We start from the raw sequence: 15,058 nt of genomic DNA, 5'->3' as shown, positions 1-15,058 counted from the left end.
CAGTAGGGTCTAAAACTCGCTCGCCAAAAAAAGTTTTTCTGTCTGTCTGTCCTTTCCTTTCAAGCTATCGCATATATAGTTCGGTCGATTGCAAAGCTGCCGGCGTAGTCGGCACAGCATGTCGGAAATAAACGGGCACTGCCCAAAAAATTCTATCGTGTCAACCATTTGATGGAAAATGTTTCGAGTTCTTTCATACGATTCAGCGTTTCGTGTAGCATAAACTGAGTAGTTAAGTCTAGCTCGCGGCAGGGATTCGAAGCGGCGATCTATATTAGGGGGCTGCGTAAAAAATTATGTCATGGTAGTTTGTGGCTCTAATGATTGATTGGTGCGCGATAGGCGGTGACGAATTAATGAAATCCTTGTAAAAATTTGAATAGATAAAGAAATGTAAAATGAAATAAATGCAAAAAGGGAGTTCGAAGGTGTCAAAATGCTCAGAATGAGAAGGCGATGCTTGAAGCTAATTAATAAATTTTAGAGTGCGTAATTCATAAAATAATTGATTGAATCAAATTAAAAAAATGTAAAATACGTTTAAAGGTGTCTAACTACTCAGAATGGTAAGCCTACAATCCGCTACCCTGTCGCGGCATAGCCTGAAGGCGAAGCTTAATGTTTTTCAATTTTTGAATAGAGCTTTACGTTTGTGCTGAGTTCACATTCAAGAACTTATGGGGGAGTGCGATGGCTGATCCCGGTCAGTTTCATGAGGGTCAATTTCATGCGAAAAGATAGAGCGTGGAGAAAAGCAGCTCACACTGCTGAACATTCGTAACAGCTAATAGGGCCACCAGCCCATGGCGACCGCTCGATCACCCTATTGCATGAAGCGCTCGATGGTGCACCGGCAATTTGAGTAAATATAATTACTTTTCTCAAAGCTTTTACAACGCTTGAGCACATTTTGCCTAAAATGTTTCAGCATTTCGCCTCGACCGATAAACAGTTATTATATTCTCTTGGCAATTTCATTCTCGTGTTGTGTACATGAGCCCACTACATACAGCGAATCTCTGCTTTCACATATGTAGGCCTGCACCTCATCGCATATTTCGAGCAGTTGTTGCTTTTGTAGACAAGTGAACAAAAGTTTTTTGTTTTCATTTTAATTCCTATTTCTACCTTTTGCCTTGAGCGTTCACGCCATCAGTAACGCAGTGCAACTGCTTCCGTGACGGACTTACCAGATTAAAGGCCAACTGAAGCAAAATTTTACCTTATGCAAAATGGCTGTAAATCTTTTGAACGCGTCATAAAATTGATGGCGACGAAGTTGTAAGATTATTTAAAAAAATAATATGAATTACCTTACCTAATCCAGGACATACAAAGCGAAAAATATCGGCGTTCACTGTGTTCATTGGCGTTGGCGTTGACAACGTTCTAGACGGCGATGACATTGAGCAAAGGAAGGGCACATAACTGGCTTCCTGAATATGTGGACAACTCATTCGTGCTTTTTTTCGTGATGAGAGAGAGATGTAGAATGAATTAATTAGCGCTGGCAGCGTTGTGGCTTACATGCGGCAGTGCAACAATACCTAGGCCACAGCGTTCATTTGGTAATCAATCTCTCGTCGCGATAAACTATTAACTGCATGCGACCTTCCCGGGTGGCAGGGAGGTCGCGCTGCCTGTCCAGTGTGCGGAACGCAATCAAAGCAGGCTTTTGCCACCTACGCCATGCACATGAAAGCGAGATTGAGGTCTCCACTGACTCACGGAGCCGGTTGCGCGCCTTTCCTTTTCGTGAAAATGAAGAGCCTCTGCGAAGTTGTCAACGCAAATGAATTCTATGAACGCCGTCGGCTCACTTGTTTTGATTGGTTTTTGAGGAAAGGAAATGGCATAGTAACCGTCTCACATATCTCAATGGACACCCGAACCATGCCGTAAAGGAAGGGATAAAGGAGGGAGGGAAAGAAAGAAGACGAAACTGAAAGCTGAAAGTTGCATTCTGAGGAAAGGCGCGGCGCTGCGCAGTGGCGGATCATCTGTGGCTCGGTGAGACTAGGGAGCGAGCGAGAGAGAAATGGCGACGGAGTCGGCGACGGCCATCTGCGCCGTGCGTGACGTTACTCGTGCTCCGACATACGCCGGCTGGCGCAAAGCGTGGTGTTGACAAGCGTAGTGAGGCTTTTCGCTTCAAAAGTAGTAATGACGATACAGGGGTTAATTTCAAAAGCTCTGTACCAGACGACGTATGCGCCTGGCGGCGGGTCGCGCAGTTAGAGGACTTACGGGATATGACGTAGGAATGGACCCGGTGAGCTAACAGCACACGACGGTCTGCTAGTAGAGACTTTCTCGTATGCATTCGATTAGAACGGGTTCCCGGTAACTAAAAAGTTCTTTTGGACTTGCCAGTTCTCGGTTTTAGTCTGTTGGCATCGATATTCAGCATTAGACGTGCGAGCACCATGCTGAGCCGCTGTGCAGCCGTCGGGCGCACCAACACGCACGCCGTACCCGGAGTAAGCTTTCATTACTTTCCGAAGTGCAGCTAGCTACAAAAGCAGTGGATACTGGCAATGAAATGAGACAAATCGAAGCCGTCAAATTACGGCACGCTTTCTTCGGCTCACTTCAGAAGCGAGGACTTTGTGCACGACTCGAACATTGCGGAACGTGTGCGCCATTCAAGAGATTTTTGCAGGTCTGTCTTCACTCATCGCAAGAAGGGGGGCAAACCGCGAGCAGCTTTCGATAAACACCGGCGGTTACAGTTGAGCATGTAGACTGAACTGAGACGCATTATTTTCCACGGTGCATAAGAAATATCATTTAAGGCACTCTTCTACTATTCTTATTTCGTCAAAGAAGTTTTGGCAGCAGATGCTCAAACCGATTCATGCTTGGCGGTCGAGAGCAGCAGCGGCAGTGCGGACGAGCAAGAGCCCGCACAAGGCGGTCTTTAATATTCAGATACATCATACGTTGAGGTGCCTGGAGCTTCCCGCTGAGCCATATATGTACATGAAGAAATAACTTTTGAACTTGACTATGCTGTTTGAGGAGGACACTCACATGACGTGACTTTTTCCTCTGTTGTAAATATTGTTTTTTGGTGTGGGGTACCACGTCTTTTAAAATATTAACCGCTTGTATCTTCTTCAAAAGAAAGCTGTTCGAAATATTATGAATGCTCCTCGACTAGAACACACCGAACAGTTTTTCAATGAACTTCGAATCATCCGTTTGCCACAGCTGTACGAAGTTTTAATTCTAGAACTGTATAAAACCGGTGTTAATCACAATAATTGCAATATACTAAATCTGTCAGGATTACAATGCAATGAGCCAAAGTACACTACACGTGCGACACCCTAATGATATGTGCATAGGATGCGAACAAATTATGGTTCTGAAATGTTGAGCTACACTCTCCCGCATCAACTAAATAAGGAGTCCGAATTGATGTAGAGCTAATGCCAAATATGTTACTTTTGTTCATTTTCTTTTTTTTATCCCTGGAAGTGCTACGATGTTGTGTACCACTGCAGTGGCCTTGTGGGGTGCGTCGGCCTCGTCAAGCCTTCCCAATGGCTTTTTGTCGGCGCACCCAACATTGTCATGATGTTAAATAAACATAATCCTTCTTGCGGAGTGATTCTTCGGAATTAGGCTTTCCACAGCATGACACTGCAAGGAAGCACGGTACGTGTTCCTTTTGTTTCGAACGTGCCTGCTTTGGTATTAAGTTGTTTTAATTAAAATAATAATAGAAAGGACGGAAACATTTTTGATAACCCCAGCATCTGCCATCGATACTGAAGCACCTGAGCTGGGGATAGCAGGCAGATTGAAGAAATGAAATGAAAGAGTGAGGGGACAGGAAGAGAGGACAGGGGGAGAAGTAATATACACAATTTATTTACACAATAAGAAATCTGTACAGGTTGTGCGCGTGCTGAGTTCATGATGGAGCAACAAAAACGCACGCGCACAGCACTATTTTGACTACAACTGGAGTATAGGCGTCCAGTTGTTAATCGTCCAAGGCATAACTCGCGGACTTTTCGGTTAAAGCGTGTTACTACCTGGCGGAGAACAGGTGGGACGTCAAGGCCGTCTGTTTGAGGAACGCACAGCGGCTCGCCAAGGTTCGCTAACGGGTGCGCGCACTGCCCTGCGGCCACAATGGCGTCTTGAGGGAGTCCGGTAGTATGGCCAGCGCCCTATAGGCCGCAAGCATATCGCGACGAACATCGGCGTACGCGGCACATAAGAAGGAGCAGGTTTCCACAGCACCGCATCCGTCACACACATTACTCGTCACGATTCTGTGACGCTCCCCTCTTTCCCCTGGCCACACGCAGCCAATGAGGGCGCGGAGGATCACTACTCGTAGCGACTGTCTAAGTGGGCGACAGCCAGTGATGCTTTCGATGCGCTCACCTCCTGCGATGCGTGGGTCAGGATGCTGGTTTCGGAGATGATCCAGGTGACAGCACGGACGTCCTCCAGGGCAAGGTACAGATCGCTGGTAGGTAGTTGGTGTGCAGCGGTCGCGAGGTCGTCAGCTTCGTTGCCGGCGATGCCGCAGTGACCCGCAGTGACCGGGCACCCACTTTGCACGCACGGCGCATCCTCTCTGCGCGAGCGAATGTTCCGCACTAGTGGGATACCACGGCCATTGGATTCCAGGCGGCTGAGGGCGGCATGGCAGTCGCATAGTAGAGCACTCCTGGCCGCGGTGGGCAGAGGGTGAGCAGCAGGTCCAGCCCGAGCCGGATCCTGATCAACTCCGCCGCGTTGGAAGAGCTCAGGAAGGTTGCGTGTTGCTGGCTGTGCAGACGCAGGGCGGGGATTCGTGAGCGCATGCGCGAGCGTATACGCTGCACCAGCGAGCCGCCATCCGGTGCGCGGTGAAGCCCTTCGTTGTGATGCAGTGCCCTGCACGCTGCTTGGAGCTCAAGTGACCACGCACCTGCCTCTGCCAACGTTGCGGCCCGGATGGTGTGCGTTTCGCGCCTTTTCGTAACACCAAAATTGCTTCCATTACAATTGTTCCCTTTTATAGCGAAAGCTACACTAGGCTAGTCAGCGGTGTACTTCGGGTAAGCGTCGCTAGTCACACTGGGCATGCGCCACTAGTTGCACTGACAGACAGGTGCTCCGCCGCTGCGCCGCTGCGAGGCGCGTTTCTTCAGACTCCAATTATCAGCTTTGAATTTATTTTTTCACCCGCCGCACTGGCGCTGTCATTGGGGCGCTCGGCTACTGATCCGGAGTTCCCGGGTTCGAACCCGACCGCGGCTGCTGCATTTCAATGGAGGCGAAACGCAAAGGCGTGCGTGTGCTGTGCGATATTCAGTGCACGTTAAAGATCCGCAGGTGTGAAAAAAATCGGCGCATTTTGGAAAAAACAGCGCCTGCGTAAGCAATCGCTCCCTCACGCGGTAAAATAAAACAAAAACAGCGGAGAAGGTACCCCGGAGAGCGCGAAACTTTGCGTATGTTGCTTCTCCTTCCACCCAGCTCGCCGAAGCGGCGCTAAAGGAAACATGGTCGCGCGCGCCGTTGATTTCTCTTGAACGTTGCTGTAGGTTCTACTCATTGTCTACGGAGAGGAATAACCTTGTCCGCGATAATGTGATGCCCTCTCCCCGTCGCTATCGCGCTGGTGGCTTCGCATCGCGAGAAGGACCCAGAATCTTCTGGAAGGCGGTTTCTGTGCTCAACCAATGGAGTCGCGCGCCCGGCGCGAGAAAGAGGAAGAGTATGTGCAATGTATACTGCGTGCATTCGTTGGTTTCTAACTGGTTTTTTGGGGAAAAGAAATAGCGCAGTATCTGTCTCATATATCGTTGGACGCCTGAACCGCGCCGTAAGGAAAATGATAAAGGAGGGAGTGAAAGAAGAAAAGAGAGAGGTGCCGTTGTGGAGGGCTCCTGAATAATTTCGACCACGTGGGGATCTTTACCGTGCACTGACATCGCACAGCACACGGGTGCCTTACTGTTTCTCCTCCATAAAAACGCAGTCGCCGCGGTCGGGCTCGAACCCGGGAACTCCGGATCAATAGTTGAGCGCCCTAACCAATGAGCCTCCGCGGCTGTATATGTGCGCGTCTGCCTTGGCGCGAAGAACAGACGCGGACTGCGCCTATAAAAGGTGGCTTTAACCGCTGTCTATCAGCCTGACCCACCGTTTAGGCTTCTGAGAAGCGCGCCCGCACGACTCCCGGGAGGACACCACAGCCCAGCCGCGGACCAGCGAGGCAGCGAATGCCAGTCTGCGGATCGGCCCCGTCGTGCTCCTCAGGTCGTCGGACTGTCGCAGTGCCCGGTGAACAAATTGTGTTTTGTTTGTTTGTCTCACTCTGTGTTTGTGCACTTTTGGTGCAGGGATTTTGTTGAATTGTTCTCTCTTTATTCCAAATTGGCACGAGTTGCATTGTATTTGTAAATCACTGTGTTTGTGCTGGTACGAGTGACTGACATCCTCTGTATCATCTATTTGCTATATAAACTTTGTTTTGTTTTGTGAACCTCTGGCTTGCGACCAGCGAAAGCTGGGCACCAAACGACTAACCCTCTTGTCACTTGGGAGCGGGTCTCCGGCTGAGCTTGCCACGCTGAGTCGAGGGCATCTCCTTTGTGACCGAGACCACTACCCCCCATGCTCTACGGGTGCCTTGGAGCGCACTCAAAAGTGCGGGAAGTGTTGACAGCAGGAGGCCGAAATTATTTCGGATACCTCCACTACGGCGCCTCTTTGTTCCTTTTTTCTCTTAGTCCCTCCTTTATGCCTTCACTTACGGTGCGGTCCAGATGTCCGTCGATATGTGAGACAGATACTGTGTCATTTCCTCTCGCCAAAAACCAATTGTCAATCTCATTTTCTCTTTCCTTGTTCTCTCCCTCCCGCATTTATCCCTTTCCTTACGGCGCAGTTCGAGTGTCCACCGAAATTAATGAATGAAAAAATAAATAATATTACTATATTATTTTTATTATTATTAAGAAAAAGACTGGAAAATTGGTTTTTGGAGAAAGGAAGTTGCGCAGTACCTGTCTCACATATCGGCCGACACCTGAACTGCGCCGTAAAAGAAGGGATAAAGGAAGGAATGAAAGAAGAAAGGAAGAAAGATAAGCCGTAGTGGCCGTCTCCAAAATAATTTCGACCACCTGAAATCACTTATGTCCACTGACACCGCACAGCAGACGGCCGCCTTTTTCGGCGTTCATCGGAACGCGGACGCCTCGGCTGCGTTCGAACCTTGGTACTCCATCTTGAATGGCGACACGCAACATTTTTCTTGCGCAGAATTTTATGGCACATTCAGTCCACCGAAACGCGCTTCGCGAAGAAAAAGGCGCACTAGCAGCACGGCGAGTAGATGTCAATCGCGCGTCATAGGTTTGAGCCTGCCCGCCGCATTGGTTTAGCAGTATAGTACCCGGGTTTGAACCCGACCGCAGCGGCCGCTGCTGCTGCTGATGTTGCTGTTAGGAAGAAAGAAAAAGAAAGTGCACAGGCCTGCCCACTGGCTCATGCTGAGCCACAATCGCTACCACGTGGTGAAAGTAGTAGAGTTGAAAGATAGGATAGAAAAGACGTGCTCTATAATCTCCCAGGCCGATCCCGGAGGCAGTGTAACGCCAGGGCCAACCTGTGGCGGAGGTGAAGCAAAGCTTAAGAACTCCGCCATATTTCCAAAGATAAGTTTAATATCTTCGGTCCAAATGGGAGTCGTTTCAGACATTAAATCAGATATCCTGCTTTGCGCCTGCTTACGATGGAGGCGAAGCTCAAAAGCGCCCGTTTGCTGTGGGATGTCAGTACACGTTAGAGATCCCCAGGTGGTCGAAATTATTCCGGAGCCCTCCCCTACAGCACTGCTTTCTTCCTTTCTTCTTTCACTCCCTCCTTAACTCATCACTTAAGGCACCGTTCGGGAGTCAAACGAGATATGTGACAGTTACTGCGCCATTTCCTTTCCTGAAATACCAATTTTCATTTCGAGCCCAGGCGTGCAGCAGGCCAGTGAAGCGCAGCGTGCGAGGTGGGCTGTATGGTTTCACGTTGGTTGATCCATCGGGAGCAGTGGGGAAGCCGACACATCACGGAACGGCTCCCGCATTGTGGGCTAATTTTACCAGGTTAAAGTGGACGTGGCCCAACCATTCTCGGTGTGCGAGGTAAGCAAGATATACGATTCATCTGGATACAAACTTCGAACGGGTAGGGTAATTTTGCGACATTTTTTGAGTTGTAAAGTTCGCCAGTGACAACGTCGCAACAAAGCCTAACGAGACGAAAGACTCCGTTAGACCTCGGCGCTTGCGCTGAGACAGAAGCCGACGGAGGTATGCTCGCTAGCCCCACCGGGAGCGGAAACGTTCCCAGTGGCTGTCAAAGCGAGGATTTGCCCAGCGAGGATTCGTACATGGAAGGCGAACATCCTGAGGACGAACGTTCTACCGAAACGTACCGGAAACGCGTGGGCGACGCCAACCAGGATGCACAGGAAAACGACAACGATGGCGCGGATAACTGGAGGTGAAGAAGAAGGATAACTGGAAGCCAGTTATGCGGGTCAATTATTACATATTAACTTAATCATCATTATTTAAACCTCTCTTTAATATTATTCTTATATTTTGAAATCAAAACTCTCATCCCTTTTCTGTTCATGAGGAAGAATTCACCGGTGTTGCGCTCCCACCTGCTTTTCCTTTTTATTAACTGCGTCAAGGTGAATAGCCACCCGATTCTTGGCCGATCTCCCAGTGTCGGTATGTGCCATTTTTTGATAGGCTAATAATAATAATATGCGGGCCAGGGCGCGACGAGAACAAAAGCTCGACAGAGCATGAGAAGACAAAAATGCTAGAGAGGCAGCCAGAAAGCTACAGATGCTAGCCGGACGGGACGCAGTGACCAATTGGGAGAAGTGAAGCGGCAAGGCGCCAGCGCGGAGAAAACCACCGCTACCCAAGACCGACGAGAACGTCATCCCTAGAGCTATGCAGTTGACGCAACTGAAACAGTTTCCACAGTTTCTCATCTCTAAAGCAATCCAGGCGGTGAGCGGCGATCACCCGGCATGCAGAGAAGAGAACTTCATCATCAGAATTCGACCTGCATCCAACATAATCATCACGATCACGCCATCTGATGAGACGGCAAGACAAATCAAGAAAATTAAGACAACTCGGCATCAGGAGAGTTAATTGCGAGGTTAACAAGTACAATGCGGCGCCAGATGATGTGATCCCGGGAGTCATCCACGAAATCGAGCCGGGCCTCAAGACCGAAGAACTACAGGCGGAACATGGAGTCCAAATCGTAGGGGCGGGAATGCAGGGTAAATCCTCCCTCAGCAGTACTCCTTCTTCGATGGCAAATTCCTTCCCAAGCAAGTAATTTTTGCAGGGGCAGAGCACCACTGCTACCTTAACCGAGTCTGATGGCAGGAGTGCCACACTTGCATGCAGCCTGGACACAGAAAAGGCACGTCACCCCCCCCCCCCCCTATAGGCGAAGGTATGCAAATCATGTGCAAGCCGAGACCCCCAGAAAAACCATCAGTGGGAGGAAAAAAATTCTGCGCTCTGCGATGATGACCAAACTACTGGAGACGAGGTCTGCGAGATGCGGTGGAAAAAGCCAAGTACCAAACGTCGCAACCGAAAGGCAATACCCCGCCAGAACAACGAACGCAAGGCAACGGGGACGCTACTAAACACACGAGCAGATCCAGAGAAAAACAAGGGGCAGACGGGTCCCAGTTGGACTTATATTTCGAAATCTGGCGGAGAGTTTGAAGGTTGCTCCACTTCCGCCACTGGTTGGCCCGGTATTGCACTGCCTCCAGTATCAGCCTTGGTCTTTATACCGCGCGTCTTTACTGTCCTGTCCTTTCTTCTATCCCATCTTTCAACTGTCCTAATATCTGCTCATAGTAGCGATTGTGGCTCGGCTTGAGCCAGTGGGCAGGCCTGTGCACTTTCCTTTTCTTTTTTCCTGGAAACAACCGACAGATGCAGATCCAGAGAAAAACAATGGGCTGACACAACAAGGCAACAGCTCATCTCTGACAATAACGCAACACACTACAGGAACGTCGACAAGCGCACGAGATCGAGATCAAGATCAGCGATGCCATCGAGATCTACGTCGAGAACCCGGGCAGAAAACAACGGGTTCCAGGAACGCAGAGGGGCTTCCCAAGTTTGGTGAGCGAAAACAAGAAGCAAGATCTCAACCAGCCACAGCAGAGACTTCTGAAGAAGGTGAGCTGACCAATTGGACATAACTGCGCAACCACTGCGTCACACTTTAAGAAAATTCAACTTGAGGACAGAATAGTAAAACTAGAATAGAGACTTGTTCAACTCGATCGAAGAGTCAAGTAGCTAGAGGAACAAAATACGAATCTTAAGGCAGAAATCGAAAGATGAAAAGCGCAATGCATACACGCATTAAAAAATCTCGAACACGCCAGGAAACCAATGTCCGTCGCGGAGGGCGAATAAGTCGAAACGTACCAACTTAGGACAGAATCCGCAGAAATGGCCGCTATAAGAGCGGCACAAAAGAAAAACTACAAGAAATCAAAGAACTAGATCAGGAGATGGGGAGAGGAACTGTAATCGCAATAATGAAACACCATGTAAAAGGCAGTCAAGACCTCGAGAAAATGGACGGAAAATACAACTACATCAAAGAGGAAGTTGCGACTACAACGAAGGAAGCACACAGCAAACGCATGATAGAGCACATGAGCAATAGGCCCGTCCATTCCGAAGAACAGGAAGCAAGAACACAAAATGTCTGATGGCAAACACACAATGCTAAACAAGAAAGGAAGCTTGAACATATCGCAATGGAGCTGTGGAGGAATAAAGGGAAAACAAACTCACTTAATACAGCTCATAAAGAACCAAGAAAAACCGCCGGACATCATTGCTATCCAGGAATACGGGGCCAGGGCTAGAACAAACCTAACAGGATACGAGATGTATGACGGAGGCGGTACCGGCAAGGCCGTCACCTTAGTACATATGTCAATTTCAACAATCTGCAAAGCCAACATAACGGATACGGATGTAACCGACATGGTACTAGAAATTGTACCCGAAAAACCAGCGGATGACAGCGCTTTCATCATAAAAGTGTACATAACCCAAAACAAACGAACCCCAGAATAAATGAGCTGTTCAAAAAAGCCAGCGACATGGCAGGGCAGAACCCACTGTCATCCTAAAAGACTTTAATGCGGCAATCCCTTGTTGGGGGTACCAAAAATTGATGCCAAAGGAAAAATCGTAGCAGAAAGCGCAGAGAAATACGACATGTAGCTAGCTAACTACCCTATAACTACGACGAGGATAGGCAGCAGCGTCTACGAATAAACCACGCCAGCCCTTGCCTTCTCAAAACACAACGAGAATATCCAATAGGAAACCTTAGGGAGCGACCACTTCATCATTAGCTTAGAAATAGCCACACCAGAAATAAAGAGAGGTCCAGGGACTGCCAAAACCAGACTGGGAAGCCTTCAGAAATCACTACGACGAAACCACAAAACCGATAACTAAAATAGAAGAGTGGTCACGAAACTTACGAATGCCACACAAAAATACTCGAAGATATTTGCTCGCACGGAACAAAACCCAGTTGTAGGGAGCCACTTTTTTCACCTGTGGAAGCACGAAGAAGCCTTAACATGAGATGGAGACAGCAAAAACACAACATTAAACTGAAGCTGAAGATCGGTGAACTAACGAAGATGGCATTAGAGCGCGCAGACAATATCGCCACGCAAAACTGGCACCAGTTCACGGAAAAACTTAGAGGAACACTAGGTATGGCTTGAAGTTGGAATATACTAAGAGCCTTAATAGACCCAACGTAAACCAAAACGGAATGCGGCAAGTCCACGAAACGACTTATCCACACCGTCGCCGGAACGGGAGAACAACCCAGGCACTGAGGGAAAATGCTATGGCACAACCACACATCCAAAGCAAGATCAAGAATATACAGAAGACAACCCCGAAATGTATAGGCCAATCACTGAGGAGGAAGTTAGGGCAGCCACAGGGGAAGACAAAAATAATACGGCAGCCGGACCCAAGCAGCTCAGGTAAATGGCCCAATATTGGAACCGTATTGGCCACGGCCGGCCCTACAAACGACGGGGATGGAACCATCCTGTTGCAATGTTGGGCCGATTACCTGTGCTGCTTAGGGAAAGGAGAGAATAAATAGCGCTGCCATTAGAAACATTGGAGACACGGCAATCGCCAAACTTACCAAGTGCCTAAACGAAATCTAGGGAAAAGGAATCGTGCCGGCGGAATGGAAGCATGCAGAGGTAATTATGATACCCAATCCGGGCAAATGACTTCAAATGAAAAAGCTCAGGCCAATCGCGTAGGGAAGATATACGAGAGAGTGTTCAATGAAAACATCACAAACTACGTGGAGGACAAGGGATATTACCCTTATGCCATGTTTCGCTTCAGAAGGGGACTGTCCACGCAATACGTACTCCTACGATTAAAAGAGAAAGTCCTCACTGAAATACCAAGTGGAGAACACATAGTACTAGCGCTCGACATAAAGGGAGCCTTCGATAACGTGGGACATGCGGCCATCATGGAGGGTCTCGATAACATAAACTGGGAAAACAGGGCCTTCCGATATGTCAAAGCCGTCTTGACGGATCGAATGGCTACGATAGCAATTGGAAACATAAGATATGAGAGCTTCACGGTGCAAAAAGCAAGGGCACCCCGCAAGGCTCAGTAATATCACCGCTACTATTCAACGTAGCGACGATAGGACGCACGAAAGCGCTCTACGAAATAGAAAACATCAGCTACGCAATGTATACAGATGACATAACAATATGGACAATAACGAGCTTCCTAGCAGCAAAAGAAGAGCGGCTACAAGAAGCGATATACCATATTGAACAATACGCCATGACCAGAGGACTATCGTTCTCAGCAGAAAAATTGGAATATGTAAAAATAAAAAGGTACATGAAAATACGACTTCCATATTACACTGAATCTAGGAAACGAGACAAAAGCTGAGAGAACGGAAGTCAGAGTGCTTGGAATGTGGCTGCAAAACACAAGGCGATGTGGCAAAACCATCGTCTCTCTCAAGAATACAACAAAGCAAGCCGCCAGAATCGTGCGAAGAGTCAGCAGTAAAAAGAAGAGGATGAGAGAACACGACACCCTAATAATCATAGACAGCCTTGCAACGAGCAGGGTAACATACACTCTATCCTACCACGAACTAATCAAGCAAGGGACTCTACAAATCGACAATATACTATGCAAAGCATACAAAACAGCGCTCAAACTTCCAATGTGAACACCAAAAGAAACGCTAATGCCACTGACAGTATGGAACAGCTTCGACGAGCTACGAGGTGAGCAACATAGTGCGCAACTAGAGATATTCGCTCAAACCAGAACGGGAAGACACCTAATGGTGAAAGAAGGGCTACCCCTGGGCACACAAAAAGACAAGGAACAGTTCAATAATGAAGACAGGAACAACATCTCGGTAAGACCCATGCACAGACACATGGACTCCAATATACACCGTGAAAAACGGCAAGCCAGAGTCCGAGCACTCAGCAGGGACTTCAGCGACAATCCCAGCATAGTATACACAGATTGAGCAAAGTACCGATACCAACGCAAAAAGATCGCTGGTTTAACAGACGAAGGATGGAAAGAAATAACCAGCGCAACGATAAACAACCCAAGATTAGAGGCAGCTGAAGAGGCCGCCGTTGCTCTGGCGATACCGCACGGCAACGCAAAAGGACAAAACTTCACTAAAGTGGCGGACTCCAAAGAAGCATTCAGAGAGTACACAAGAGGCAGGATCGACAGCATTGCCAAACATATTATACACACGTGAGAACACACAAACACTAAACGTAGTGTAGTATGTGTTCCGGGACATGATGGGATGAGGGGCAATGTGGCAGCAGAAGAGTTAGCTCCAGAATACGCCAACCAAGCAGCTAAGCACTTTGCAAGACTTTGACCCTGCTTCCCCAACGTACTCGGGCATACTCGATTAATACAGGGATCAGTGGGAATGCTACCCAGCCCCACACAAAAAGGCGAACCAAAGAGGAGGTGGTAGACTGGCGCAGGTTACAAACCGGCACCTACCCGCACCTGCAGAAACTACAGATTTTCCTTACACAATATGTAGACAGATGTCCGTGTTTCCAGGGTAGACCTACGCTGAAGCATGTCTTATGGACCTGTCCTAAGGCAGAATAGAGCCTAGAATAGATCAGCCGAGTGTGACGCAGTGGGAGCACTTGCTGGCCAGCCAGGACGAGAAAGCGCTACGATTTGTCGTACGCTGAGCCCCGATTAAAGCAGTCAAGTGCGGCATCCTGGACCAAGAATCGACCACGGCGCACAGTTACCGTTAAGGGTAAAGAGAACTTTAAATTTGTCACAAATAAAGTTTTTTTTCATCCATCCATCCAGCGAGCGAAACAGAAAGCTGGCTAGGGGCTACCGATGCCTCCTTTCGAGAGGGCCTCTTTTCCATTATGCTTGGCAAAATATTTTTTTGAAGCAATGTTTATTGCCTCAGGCCATTTATAACTATGAAGTGAGAGATGAATAAGATGAATAAATAATTGAAAAAAGTGGGCTTGTTTGATGAAATCAAGAAGTGGACGATGATATGGACCCTGTGTCCAGGCAATATGGCAATCTGGAATGTCCGGTGAGAGTCCCACTGCCTCCAGGTACCGATTTCTCGTCGGCTTCAGCGCCGGGCAGTCCCACAACAGGTGGTGGATATCCGCCTCACAGTCTCTGTTCTCGCAGACTGAACACCCGGGGCGGGGATAAAAGTCTTTCAAATGCGGCCACTTGCGTGTCAAAGCTGGAGTTAGGGCAACCCCGACCCGTATCCTCCGAAGCGCAACCTCCTCTGCACGGGTAAAACCACGGGGGAGAGTTACCGCACACGGAGGAATTAGAGCTCGTGTGCGGCGCCGGAGGTGTTCCTTTCTTTCTAAAAGGAGGGTGGT

This window comes from Amblyomma americanum, chromosome 5 (assembly GCF_052857255.1).
Source record: "Amblyomma americanum isolate KBUSLIRL-KWMA chromosome 5, ASM5285725v1, whole genome shotgun sequence".
Taxonomy (NCBI): Eukaryota; Metazoa; Arthropoda; class Arachnida; order Ixodida; family Ixodidae; genus Amblyomma; species Amblyomma americanum.
This window is presented reverse-complemented; position numbering follows the sequence as displayed.